This window comes from Lactuca sativa, chromosome 9 (genome assembly GCF_002870075.4).
Source record: "Lactuca sativa cultivar Salinas chromosome 9, Lsat_Salinas_v11, whole genome shotgun sequence".
Classification (NCBI taxonomy): domain Eukaryota; kingdom Viridiplantae; phylum Streptophyta; class Magnoliopsida; order Asterales; family Asteraceae; genus Lactuca; species Lactuca sativa.
The window spans coordinates 80,005,322-80,018,097 of NC_056631.2; the positions used below are offsets into that span (position 1 = coordinate 80,005,322).

General features: G+C 33.0%; 2 non-coding genes across 2 annotated transcripts; both read right to left on the reverse strand.

Annotated features, from left to right (window-relative positions):
• Positions 1–11,105: 11,105 nt before the first annotated feature.
• LOC111902142 (small nucleolar RNA R30/Z108) lies at positions 11,106–11,207 on the reverse strand. The gene has a single exon (XR_002853688.1). It is a non-coding gene; the product is annotated as a small nucleolar RNA R30/Z108 (small nucleolar RNA).
• Positions 11,208–11,278: 71 nt separating this feature from the next.
• LOC111902146 (small nucleolar RNA Z107/R87) lies at positions 11,279–11,382 on the reverse strand. Its single transcript, XR_002853691.1, has one exon. It is a non-coding gene; the product is annotated as a small nucleolar RNA Z107/R87 (small nucleolar RNA).
• Between the last annotated feature and the right edge of the window lie 1,394 nt (positions 11,383–12,776).

Genomic DNA, 12,776 nt, shown 5'->3' on the forward strand with positions numbered 1-12,776 from the left:
AAATAACACGTAAAAAGAATAAAATAAAATAAAGAAAAATATTTTTGAAGTTTTTGATTTTCCGGAAAAGATAAAACAAAAATAAGAAAATATTTATGTAAGTTTTTGGTTTTCTGAAAAAAAAAACAAAAAGTAAAGAAAAATATTATTTTTTTTAATTTTTGGATTTTCTGAAAAAGAAATTAAAAATAGAAAATAAAGAAAATATTGAAGAAAAATAAATATAGAAACAGAAATGAATAGTAACTTCTGAACCATTGTGAACCTCAGAATCAATCGAAAGACACTTAATGTACAAAGGATACAACTCATTCTGAAACCCTTGATGAACAGCAGATTCCGAACAATTCCGAAGCTTGGAACCAATCAGAATTTGAAAATGAATTTCGAACCATTCGTAACGTGAACAGTAATTTCCGATTATGAAGGGAATTTTGAAACTGAGTCCACTTCTATCATACCATGCCCTTGTAAAATTCGATTGTATGTCGTTTTAGGTAGGGCCTTAGTGAATATATCAGCTAGTTCATCAAAGGATCTAACAAAGTGTATTTCAACGTTTACATCCTCTACATGATCCTTTATAAAATGATATTGCAGTGCTATATGTTTAGTACTTGAGTGTTGCACTGGATTATGACATATCGTTATCGCACTTTCTGAATCACAATATAGAGGGATCCTCTTCATATTTATTTCATAATCCCTAAGTTGATTATGAATCCATGTAACTTGGGAAGTGCATGATGCAGTTGCGATGTATTCAGCTTTTGCAGTAGATAGGGATACATACGTATGCTTCTTCGATTGCCAACTGAAAAGTTTGCCATCTAGAAACTGACATCCCTCATAAGTGCTTTTACGATCAAGACCACATCCACCAAGATCAGCATCGAAATACGCTTGCACAAAGAATCTGAAGTTAGAAGGGTACCAAATTCCGAGAGTGGTTGTTCTTTTGAGGTATCGGAAGATGTTTTTCATAGCAATCATATGTGGTTCACGAGGATTCGCTTGAACCCTGGCACAACAACAAACAACAAACATTATATCTGGACGACTCGACGTTAGATACATTAAAGATCCAATCATTTGTCGATAAAGAGTTATATCAGTTGTTGGCTTGTCTAAGGATGGAGTAAGCTTTGTTTCGAATGTCATTGGAACCTTGACCTAATAATCACCCACCATTCCAAATTTCGCAAGCAAGGTCTTCATTTAGGCTTCTTGATTAATAAAAATTCCCTCTGAACTCTATTTTGTGTTTAACCCAATGAAAAAGTTAACTGGACCCATTGAGCTCATTTCGAATTTAGTCTCCATCAGTTTTCAAAATTCAGCTATTAATTTAGGGTTACTGGATCCGAATATGATATCATCAACATAAATTTGAACGATCATTAGATGGTCACCATCTTTCTTGCGAAAGAAGGTTGGGTCAACCGAACCTTGTTTAAATTTAGATTGTTTCAGAAATCGAATTAGAGTTTCATACCATGCATGTGGTTCTTATGTTAAACCATACACAACCTTATCCAATATATAACAATGATTTGGAAATTTCTCATTTACGGAACCTGGTGGTTGTTCCACATAGACCGTTTCCTCAATTTCACCGTTCAGAAATACACACTTCACATCCATTTGAAAGACTTCAAAATTTTTGTGACCGGCATATGCAAGAAAGATATGAACAGATTTAAGTCTTGCAAGTGGTGTGAACGACTCTTCGTATTCTATTCCTTCCTCTTGGAAATATACTTTCACAACTAGACGTGCTTTGTTCCGAATAACATTTCCTTCGTTGTCTAACTTGTTCTGAAGCACCCATTTCATTCCGACGACTGAAGCATCCTTCGGAGTAGGAACTAATCTCCGGCCTTTATTATGCTCAAATTCATTGAGTTCTACCTGCATGGCTTGAACCCAACCAGCATGATCAAGACTGTTTTAGGCTCTATTTTGGAGATGAACGAATTAAACATATAAAATTCCATTTATGAAAATAATGCAGTGTGTTTTGCTTTTTATTGTTCTCTTGTTAGAACTCTTGAGGATAAATCTCCAATCACTTGAGTTATTGGGTGATCTTTAGTACATTTGGTCAAAGGAGAATAACGTGGATCATAAGCTATATAAAATTCGGCATAAACTTCCTTAAATTTCGATTGTACATCATAATCATTATTTTCATTCATTCTCCCCTTGGAAGTTTTCACTTGGTCCTTCGTTCGGTATAGGATTATCCCCTGGAAATGAGGATCAGAATTGGAGCTTGAAGATGAGCTCTCCTCCCGGAAAGGAGAATCAGAAGGTCCTTCATGAGTTGGGAATTCAGAAGCATTCGGAATCGGAGGCTCTTGAGATAACTCAATGCTTTTAGTAGCTTCATCTATTATCTTTTCAATTCGTCCTCTTGATTGTCTTTAGCCTTTGATTATGAGGAAATGGCTCTATCAGGCTCATCGAACAGATTCATAAATTCTTCATAAATATTTGAAAGAGGAATTGTCATAGGATTCGTCGAAGGAAAAATCTCCGCAGATGGACAATCAGCTTTCTGATACTTCTTCAGATAATTATCGGCAAAGGTGAAATAATAGGTTTCCTCGATCTTTTTTGATTTCTTGTTCAGAACCCTATATGCCTTCGAAGTAAGAGAGTACCCTAAAAAGATTCCTTTATTTGCTTTCATATCAACTTTGTTCATATGCTCTTTGGAATTGAATATGAAATACCTGGAACCAAAGATATGAAAGAACTTAATGTTAGGTTTTCTATTATTCAGAGTCTCATAAGGTGTGATTAAGAATCTTTTATTGATCAGAGAGCGGTTCTGAGTGAAACAAGCAGTTTCGATAGCATCAGCTCAAAAGTAAAGTGGAAGATTTGCAAAGGATAACATCGTCCTTGCAGCTTCGCAAAGAGAGCAGTTTTATCTTTCAACGACGACATTCTACTGAGGATTGTAAGGACCAGAGAAGTTGTGAGCAACCCCTTTGTCGGTTAAGAATTCTTCAAATGCTTGGTTTTTGAATTCAAAACTGTTATCACTGCGAATTTTTCGAATGGGCTTTCGTAATTGAAGCTCAATCTAGTTGATGAAATCCTTCAGCTTCAAAGTGGCATCTGATTTCTGTGTAAGAAAGAAAACCCAAGTATATCTTGAAAATTCATCAACAATAACCAGAATATACTTATTACCACCAATACTTTTGATGGCAGATGGACCACATAGATCAATGGGTAAAAGTTCTAGTAGCTCGATTATATTTGTATTGATGATTTTCGAGTGACTCTTCCTACTTTTCTTTCCTAGTTCGCAAGCAGCACACATATGTTCCTTCTCAAACTTTAGAAGAGGTAGTCCTCATCCGAAGATGCTTTCGTAAGAAGGCATATGGAAGGCTTCCTTTTGATCAATTTTAAGTTCAAAGGATACATATCTCCCTTTCTTTTGGATTTCAGAAGCACTGCTTTTGATTCATTCTCAATGACTTCAGAACCCTCGTCATCGAATAACACCTTCAGCCCAGTACCTACAACCAATTGTGAAACGCTTATTGGCATATGTTGCAGGTCTTCCATATAAGCTACCTTCAGAATGGAGAATTCACCATTCGTAATCATCCCGTAGCCTTTAATTTCTCATATGGTGTTGTTTCTAAACTTTACTCTGCCACCATCTTTCAACTATCAGAATTCTCTCAATTCTTCTCTTCTTCCTATCATGTGACGTGAACAACCACTATCGATGTACCATTCAGATTCGTATTTTTCGTCACACATCACCTACAAAATTCAGAGAGATTTAGGAACCCAAACCTTCTTGGGTCCTTGTGAGGATGTCTTAAGAACAGGAAAAACCTTAGACTTATCAACCCAAAACAATCTTTTTGTCAAAACAGAATTCTTCCCTTTTATAATTTTGAAAACTTCCATTTTATTATCACAGAGATTAATTTCAAAAACAAGAGCCTTTTGTTGGATAAATTCTTTGTATTTCGGAGCCATCTTTTTTCCAAAAGCCTTTTCCTCCTTTTTCAAGTTTGCTTCGTATTCCTTGAGTGATATCTCAGGTTCTGAAACAACTTTACTTTTGGCCTTTACAGCTTTAGATATGTTGACAGGTTTGGAAAATTGTGTTTTTGGAGGACAATTTGACTTTAATTTTTCAAAAGGTTTTGAAGATGATACTTTTGAAAACGTTGGTTTTGAAAGTGATGGTTTTGTAAAAATCTTTGATTTTGAAACCTGTGGAGTTGAAAAATGTGGCTTTGAATAGGATTGTGACTTAGGTTTTGGAATTGGAGAAGAAATCGTATTTTGAGTTGTAGATCTTTTTGAATTAACAAAATTTTAATTAGAATTCTTAGATTTCCAAAAATGTTTTTTTCTTGTAAAATTTTCGTATATCTAGCATTCAGCTGCCTTTTCTTTTCAATTAATTCAGCAACAGATTTGTGAATGTTAGGTTTAGGTTTCTCTTTTCTAATGGGTGTTTCAATTTTTTCCGAAGAGATCTCACTCGGAATGTCCTATGTGCCACTTGGCCTTGCCTAATTGTAACCTACACAATTCAGAGGTTCCGAAATGTATTCCCCTTTGTTTTCCAAGAGGTCAATTCTAAAATACCTTTGGTTTCGTGTGCATTGTCAATTGGCTTGGACCAGAAGAATTTGTCGCAACCTTTTGCATTATCACTATCAACAAGGGACGTTACTTTCGAAGTATCATTTTTGTTTAGTCTGGTTTTTACGAAAACTTGATTCAGAACTGTTTGAAATTTCGGAAAAACGTGGCTTTTTCATTTAAAACTTTAGAACCTTTATTTTCAACAATACGAATGAATTCGATTGAATTTTCAGAAATCAATGTTTTCTTAGGTTCTTTAGAATTTTGAACAAAAATTTAGAACAGTCTATCTCATCTTCTATAGAAATTTCACTCATATCGTTTTCATCAAATTCAAAAACATTTTCAGTATTAAAAGTGTTTTCTGAATTTAACTTTTCGCATAATGAGTCAAAAAATTTCATAGTATTAGATATAATTTTCTCTTTCTATTTATCATTTAACATTTGTTCCAGCATGTTCTTATGGTCTTTGGACTTAATGTATTCTTTGATTTTCTTCAGTCCAACTCTATACGAATCAGAAACATCATCAAAAGACACAATAGATTCACACTTATAACAATATGCATCGATTTCATCCTCTTTCAATTCAAGACAGGGCAAAATCATTTTGTGCAAACCCTTTCTTATTTCACAATCAAGATGCAATTGAGTGATATTGAAATATAAATGCTTAGCAATTAAACAGAAAATGTTCCTTTGTTTCAAAAGTGATAAATTGTCTCTCTTAAGATAAATTACATCATCATGTGATTTATTAAGCTCTATATCCAACTTCTTTATCCTTAATCTCCTCTCTTCGCTTTTAAATCTTACCATGTTGAGTTGATCAGTTAGATTAGAATTACTTAGACATGTTCCCTTTAAACTATCATTAAAATTAGAGACAGTATAATTCAAATCATCTAATTTAGATTCATAACAAGTAACAAGAATATTAAGAGATTTAAATATAAAGTGTACCTTATTGATGACCTTCTCACATTCTTGCACTTGTTCTGAAACGGGCTTCATAGGAATACAATTTCCAGAGACCTGACCGCCATCAGTCGCATATCCCCTTTGTTCTGAAATCACGCTCTGAACCATTAGGCAACTGCCTTCATTCTCCTGCAATTCATACTTTGCAACAAAACACCCACCAAGTGTGGATTTCCAAACCTCCACATCTTCAGAATCTGTGGACCACACTTCAACACGTCCATCTTCGTCACTACCTTCCTGTATAATCAATGTTGGCTTTGTGTTTGCAACATTCTTCTTCCTAAGATCCTCTATCTTCTGAAGACAGTAGGCTTCATCATTCTCAGTTTCTTTCTTTTCATTCATCCTCGTCAACATACACTCTTTGGCAAAGTGATTCTTGCCAGGACAGTAATTGTAATCATAGCCCAAATCTCCTAACAGCTTCTTTTCCTGCTTATCCTCATCCTTTTGAGAGTTCTTGAAGCTCTCTTCTCTTGACTTTTCTGAACTGAAGTTTCCCTGCCTGTTCTTGTTCTTGAATCGACCAAAATTCATTTTGATGAAATTTTTGGGATTAGATACCATCAAAGCATATTCTTCTTTGGTAAGTTCACTGTCCGAAAAGTCGGATTCGGAATATTCTTTTGCTACCTTTTTTCCTTTCGCAACCAAAGCCAATGAACCAAGACTAGAGACAAGCTTCACATCCTTTGTAACTTCGTCTTCATGGGATCTCAAAATTCTCACAAGATTGGCCAAAGAGTAGCTCTTGAACTGATCGTGTGCCTTCATAGTAGACACAACAACTTTCCATTCGTATCGCAATCCATTCATGAATGTAAATTTTTTCTCTATAACTTCACGTCTGTCACACCCCCAAACCACAATGGTGGAATCGTTCTGGGGCATAGGACGTCGTGTTCAGTATCATATCAATGCACAATAGTAAAACAAGCAACAAAATCATCCTTTGCATTAATAGTATAAGTTATACATGTGTGTTCTAAACGTATTTGTAAGACACCCAAAAATATATTTATCAAAATAATAGATGAGTCTCGAATGTGCTCCGTCTTCTCAAAACCTGGTCAATGTACCTGTGTACTGGTGACCTGAACAAGTTATTTTGAAAGAGTAGATCAACATTAAAGCTGGTGAGTTCATAATTATTTTAGTGTCAAATGTTGTACAAGTTTGATGAAAGTGTTTGTAAGTTTTTTGATGTAAATGTCTGTAAGTGTTTGATGTAAATGTTTGTATCTCCTAGAAAATCCTATATTTTCCACTTATAATGAAATGTAGTCTTCTACCAAGACGCGACTATTCTATATGTTTGTTCTTTTGTAAAAGTGAGCGTTTTTCCTAAGTATGACTATCATTACCATAAAATAGTTTACATTTCCGTTTATGTGAGAAGATTATTATATGAATGTAATGGGAAAATGAAGATGTATAGTAGCATTGTATATATAGTAATTACCATTGTACTAACAACCTTAAACCAATTGTTTAATTAAGGTAAAATGTGATGAGATTATAACCATACATGATTGACTAGTAAAACACGACGATCAAAGACGTCGAAATGGTATGACATTTGTCACCCGTAGACCTGCAGGTCCTACTGTAGCTAGCAGCAAAGTGTAGGATGATCAATCCTGCATAAATCTATACACAAACTCATGCTCCCCCTCCAGGAAACTCGGGTTACAAAACGTGACACGGCAGTATATTGTCATGCCATGAAGTAGTGGCTCACATTAATGTTATATTGTTGTTGGATTAGTGTAGAATGTTCCTTCTGTTCTAGTGTATAGTATGTTCCTTCTGTTCTAGTGTCTAGTATGTTCTTTCTGTTCTAGTGTATAGTATGTTCTTTATGTTCTTGTTATAGTATGTTTGAACTGACTCATGTATGAACTGACTCTTGTAAGATTCATTGTTCTAGAAATAGTGAGTAGCAATCCTCTAAACTATACCTATTATAGTTTACTAGTACTGTTGCTTGAATGACTTATCATGTTTGTACACCTTTGCTACCCAAATATATTGAACTGATTGGAAGAACTCTTATTTCTACATACATATACATAATATATAACTAAGATTCAAACGACACTCGGAAAAACAACCGATACCCTATGTCCACAACCAAACAAGGAAAAGGAAATAAAGCGAGTTATCATTCCTAAGCCCTTTCAACCTTATTTATATAGCTATATCTATATAGACATGATTTTGACAATATATAAATTTAAAAGAGTTTTGTAAAACGATAAAGGGTTTATATAAAATAGTTTTAACCATTTAAATGGTTATTGATGACTTGATGTCAGTTATAATATGATTTGAAGCAGATTGTTTGATAAAGTAGTTTTGAAGTATAAGAAATCCTCTTGTTTAATAGTTATAAATCACATGTGATTGATACTATAACTATAATGTTTTCTACTTGTATCCCCCCCCCCCCCCATAAAAGCATTTAAAATCATTTAAAAGATAAGTTTAGGGGTATGAGCTCACCTTCAGTGAATGGTTCGACTGAAGAATTATTATAGGATGCTAAGTATGCCAAGTGAAATCCCGAACACAAACAGATCCTAATAAGCATATAATAACACATATATGTGTACAATTAGTGTACATAACAACTAATCATGTATGGAAAACACCCTTAGGAACGTGGAATCACTCCTAGTGGAGTTTATCAATCACATATCATTGGTAAAAGCGAGTTTATGGCCACACTTATGAGTGTTTGCGGCCAAGGGTGTGTTTACGGCCAAGAACACTTGAAGTGTTTATGGCCACACTTATTGAAGATTTTGATAACTTCCGATAGTATTTTTGTACAAAAATATATACTCGCAAGTATTGTGTTTACAAATTTTAAATACATATTTTTTGTAATAAAAAAATAATAAAATTTTTTAAACATTTTAAAAACTTCATTACCTTATTATCTTTTTAAATTATTTTTCTATTTCCTAATAAACGATTACAATCAAAATATATACTTAGAAAGTGTTGTGTTTAAAAATTTTAAACTTCATATTTTTTGTAATAACAAAATAACAGCATTTTTTTAACTTTTTGAAAACTTCACCACCTTGTAATCTTTTTAAATCATTTTTCTATTTTCCTAAGATAAACAATCACAATAAAGTTTTATTTAAACACAAAATATAATTTAACAATATCCTTTATACTAAAAAAACAATAACATTTTCTAAGCATTTTAAAATTTTCGTTACATTTTTAAATCATTATCTCTATCATTTAAATTATACATTTTAAAAGGTTGACATTATATGAATTTTACATATCTATATAATCAAGAGATAATGACTTACAAGGATAATAATATTTCATGTTTATCCATTTAAGGTCTCTAACGTATTTTTTGTGCGCATTACACCATTAAGGTTATTATAACCATTTATAAATAGTCTGTTTAACATGAAAAAACCGGTAAAATGGATTATTTCTAAACAGTTATAACAACTTTAATGGTACAATACACACAAAAAAATACATTAGAGACCTAATATGGACAAACGGAAAGTGTTATTACATTCCTAAGTCATAATCCTCGTATGAAACTATAAACCCCTATAGTAAATTTTTATTTTTTAAATAAGAAAACTTGTAGTTCTTGGGGTTGGTAGTTTAGATGTTTTTAACCTCAGCCTTCTTTATAAATGGAAATGGTGGTTTCTTAATGACAATGGAGCTCTTTGCCTCTTTGGGTTTAAAATTGTCAAATTTTGTTATGGGGAAGGTGGTGGTTTTTCGGACGATTCGAGAATAGGAACTGAAAGGGGTGCATGGCAAAAGATTGTAGGGTCCATTAATCATCTCCATGAGAATGATTGTATTCCTTTTAATTCCATATATAGAGTGGTGGGGGTGAGACTCAAACGACGTTCTAGAATGATGTTTGGTGCTAGGATATTTCTCTTATAGGCGGTTCGGGAGGCTCTTTGCTTTAGCCTTTAATCAAGATGCTAGAGTAAGTGAATAATAAGATTTGAGGGATTCGAGGGATAGAATTTTCATTGGCGGGGGATTAAAGGAGGGGCTGAATCGACCCAATTTTGATTATCTTGTGGAGATATTAAATCCTATTCATATAGAGGAAATGTCGGATAAGTGGTCTTGGGAGTTTAAATCGTCAGGTATCTTTACTGTTAAATCAGCACGAAATTGAGTTAATGATATGACGCTTTCTATGAGTACTACGCATACTAGGTGTAACCGTTTTGTCCCTATTAAAATTAACTTTTTTTATGGTGTCTGTTTTTGGATCCCATTCAGATAAGAGCTAAACCTGGAAAGAATGGTAGTGATAGATTCCTTATTGAGTCCTGAGTGTCATAATTCTCAAAAAAAGGTGAAGTATTTGTCGCTTTGGAGTCAAGTTGGACATTGGCTTCAATTAGACCTAATAAAATCTTAGAAAAGTATTTGGAGTCGAGTTGGACATTGGCTTCATTTAGACCTAATAAAATCTTAGAAAAGTAGTCAGTTTTGTGTTTGTCCATTTTCAAAGCCTACATATTTTTTTGTGCTTAGTACACAATTTAGGCTATTCTAACCGTTTACAAATAGTCATTTTAAAAGAAAACCTATAAAAATGATTATTTCTAAATAATCATAATACCTTAATGCCGAAAGCCTGGAAGGGTGTAGCCAACATTATATCATCATTTTTATCATGTCACGAAAGTTTCCATATTTATAAATACGCATCTAATTCAGTCAAGAAATAGTCCCCCGATTGATAATTTGTTTTCCCAAGATATTTACAATTTGTTCATCCCGGTTAAGAATCTACTTAATGTTCATGATTCAAAAAACAAAATTCTGTCTTACTTGCATGTTTCTCTAGTTTAAATTGATGTCATCTCTATATAGCATATAGATGAGTTTATTAAATCGAAATTAAAACCAACAAACACAAGGGTCTTAGATTGGAAGTCCGAGCAGGTGATTTCGTAAGCTTTTTATGTTTCTCTTTTTGTACTCTTTTGCTTCACTAACTTCCTAGTTAAGCATTCTAGGAATATTTTTGCGGGTTCAAAAAATCTAAAATAAACAAGCAATATAATTTATCATCCACTTAAACGTATATAAAGAGATTCAGGAGCAATTAATTCATCTAACGAGAATGAATCTCTCAGTCCAAGTGTTGGAATTTGCATAAGTTTCGCTTCATCCTTATCTCAAAGAAAATCAAGAAATCAAACTTTTATTAAAAAACCAAAACGACATCAAACTAAAAAGCCAATATATATATATATATATAACAAACTCGCTCATAAAAGTAAAAATATATATATAAATACAAAATTTGTCCAAATTATTATTTACAAAAATCAATTAAACGCGCCTCTTTAAAGATAATTAAAAACCAAAATAATAAACAAATATTAACAAAATAGACAAATGCATTCAATAAAAACAGAAATAAATTTAAATTGATTTAAAATGCAAAAGATATTACTCAGAAGGCATGAAGTTTAATTTGGTTCGATTCTGCCAGCAGAGTTTCCTCAACTAAGAAATCAGAAGAGGGAGCTTTGAATCCTCATCGTAACATCTTTCATTTGCCAAAATAAATCAAGAAATTCAAAACAAAAATATAAAATGGAAAATTTTGAATGTAAGAGAAAGATCGCTCAGTTCAGCGGGATTATCGACACGCAAACAAATCTCGAAAGAGAGATGCCTGCATTCCGGTCTGTTGAGCTTGAATTTCCGAGTCATCACCGCGATCTTTCAATCAATAATTTTCAAAAATCAATATGAAAAGAATACAAATAAACGGAAACAAATCAAGAGAAATTACAAGTAGATGAAGAATACACAAGGGCCGATCGATGAAACGATAGTAGGTATTAAGGGGTGTATAAATAGGTTGTGGAATTAGGGTTTATTCGACTGTGGCCGGGTTTTCTAGACGGCCCATTCACCAAACCAGAAATGTTTGCATCCGGCCCAAAACTATCCGCACTTGTACCACCACATTATTCTTTTCTATTTCTTTTTTCAAAATTGATTTGATTTTAAAAACCGATTTTATGTTCAAGTCAAGTTATTCATTGACAATATCTAATTTTATGTAAGTAGGTTCGGCTTGAATGAAACCGGTTCTGTAAACCGGTTTAAAAAAACGACCATGTTAGGCATCATTTTTTTTTTTTTTTTGTAGTTATGACTAATTAGAGTTTGAACCTTCCGCGCAATGCTGCGAAAGTCCAGCATTTTGAAAAATGTAATGTGGCATGGATAATGTTTGTAAGAAATTTTTAAACAACTTTCAGTATAGTTACTATTATACATGTTAAACTATGTATATTACATAGACAAAAAAAATATTGTTTCATTGAACAGATTATATAGACAATTTATATAGATTGTTTTTTGTGGTGTTTTTGAAAAAGTCATTAAAAATTTATTTTATTTTAAAAAGAACCCATGCATTCAAATAAGAACTTTTTGTAAAACTATGAGATGAGGAACAAATGTGGAGTAATTTTCTGTATATTTTATTGATTTGATGGTATATATATATATATATATATATATATATATATATATATATATATATATATATATATATATATATATATATATATATATATATATAGGAGCTAACAAATTACATACAATACAGGATACAACCATTAATCTAGGACTAAATAGAATTTACACAACAAATCTAATCTACTAAGCTCTCGCCAACACACCCCCTTAAGGTGGTGAGTGGATATCAACCATTCCCAGGTTGTCAAGAGAGTTTTCGAATATTCTTCCACACACAACCTTAGTTAGCATATCAGCCAACTGCTCTTTCGATGCAACATGTGGTAACTCCATGGTTCTTTTCTCAAGGTGGCCCTTAATGAAGTGTCGGTCAATCTCCACATGCTTTGTTCGATAATGTTGTACAGGATTGTTATCAATTTTCACAACAGACTCATTATCACAATATAATAGCATGGGTATAATCAATACTATTCCTAAATCCATGAGAATTCTTCTTATCCATATTAGTTCACATATTCCATGTACCATTCCCCGGAACTTGGCCTCCGCACTTGATCGAGACACTACTTTCTGCTTTTTACTCCTCCATGTCAATAAGTTTCCTCCCACAAATGTTAAGTA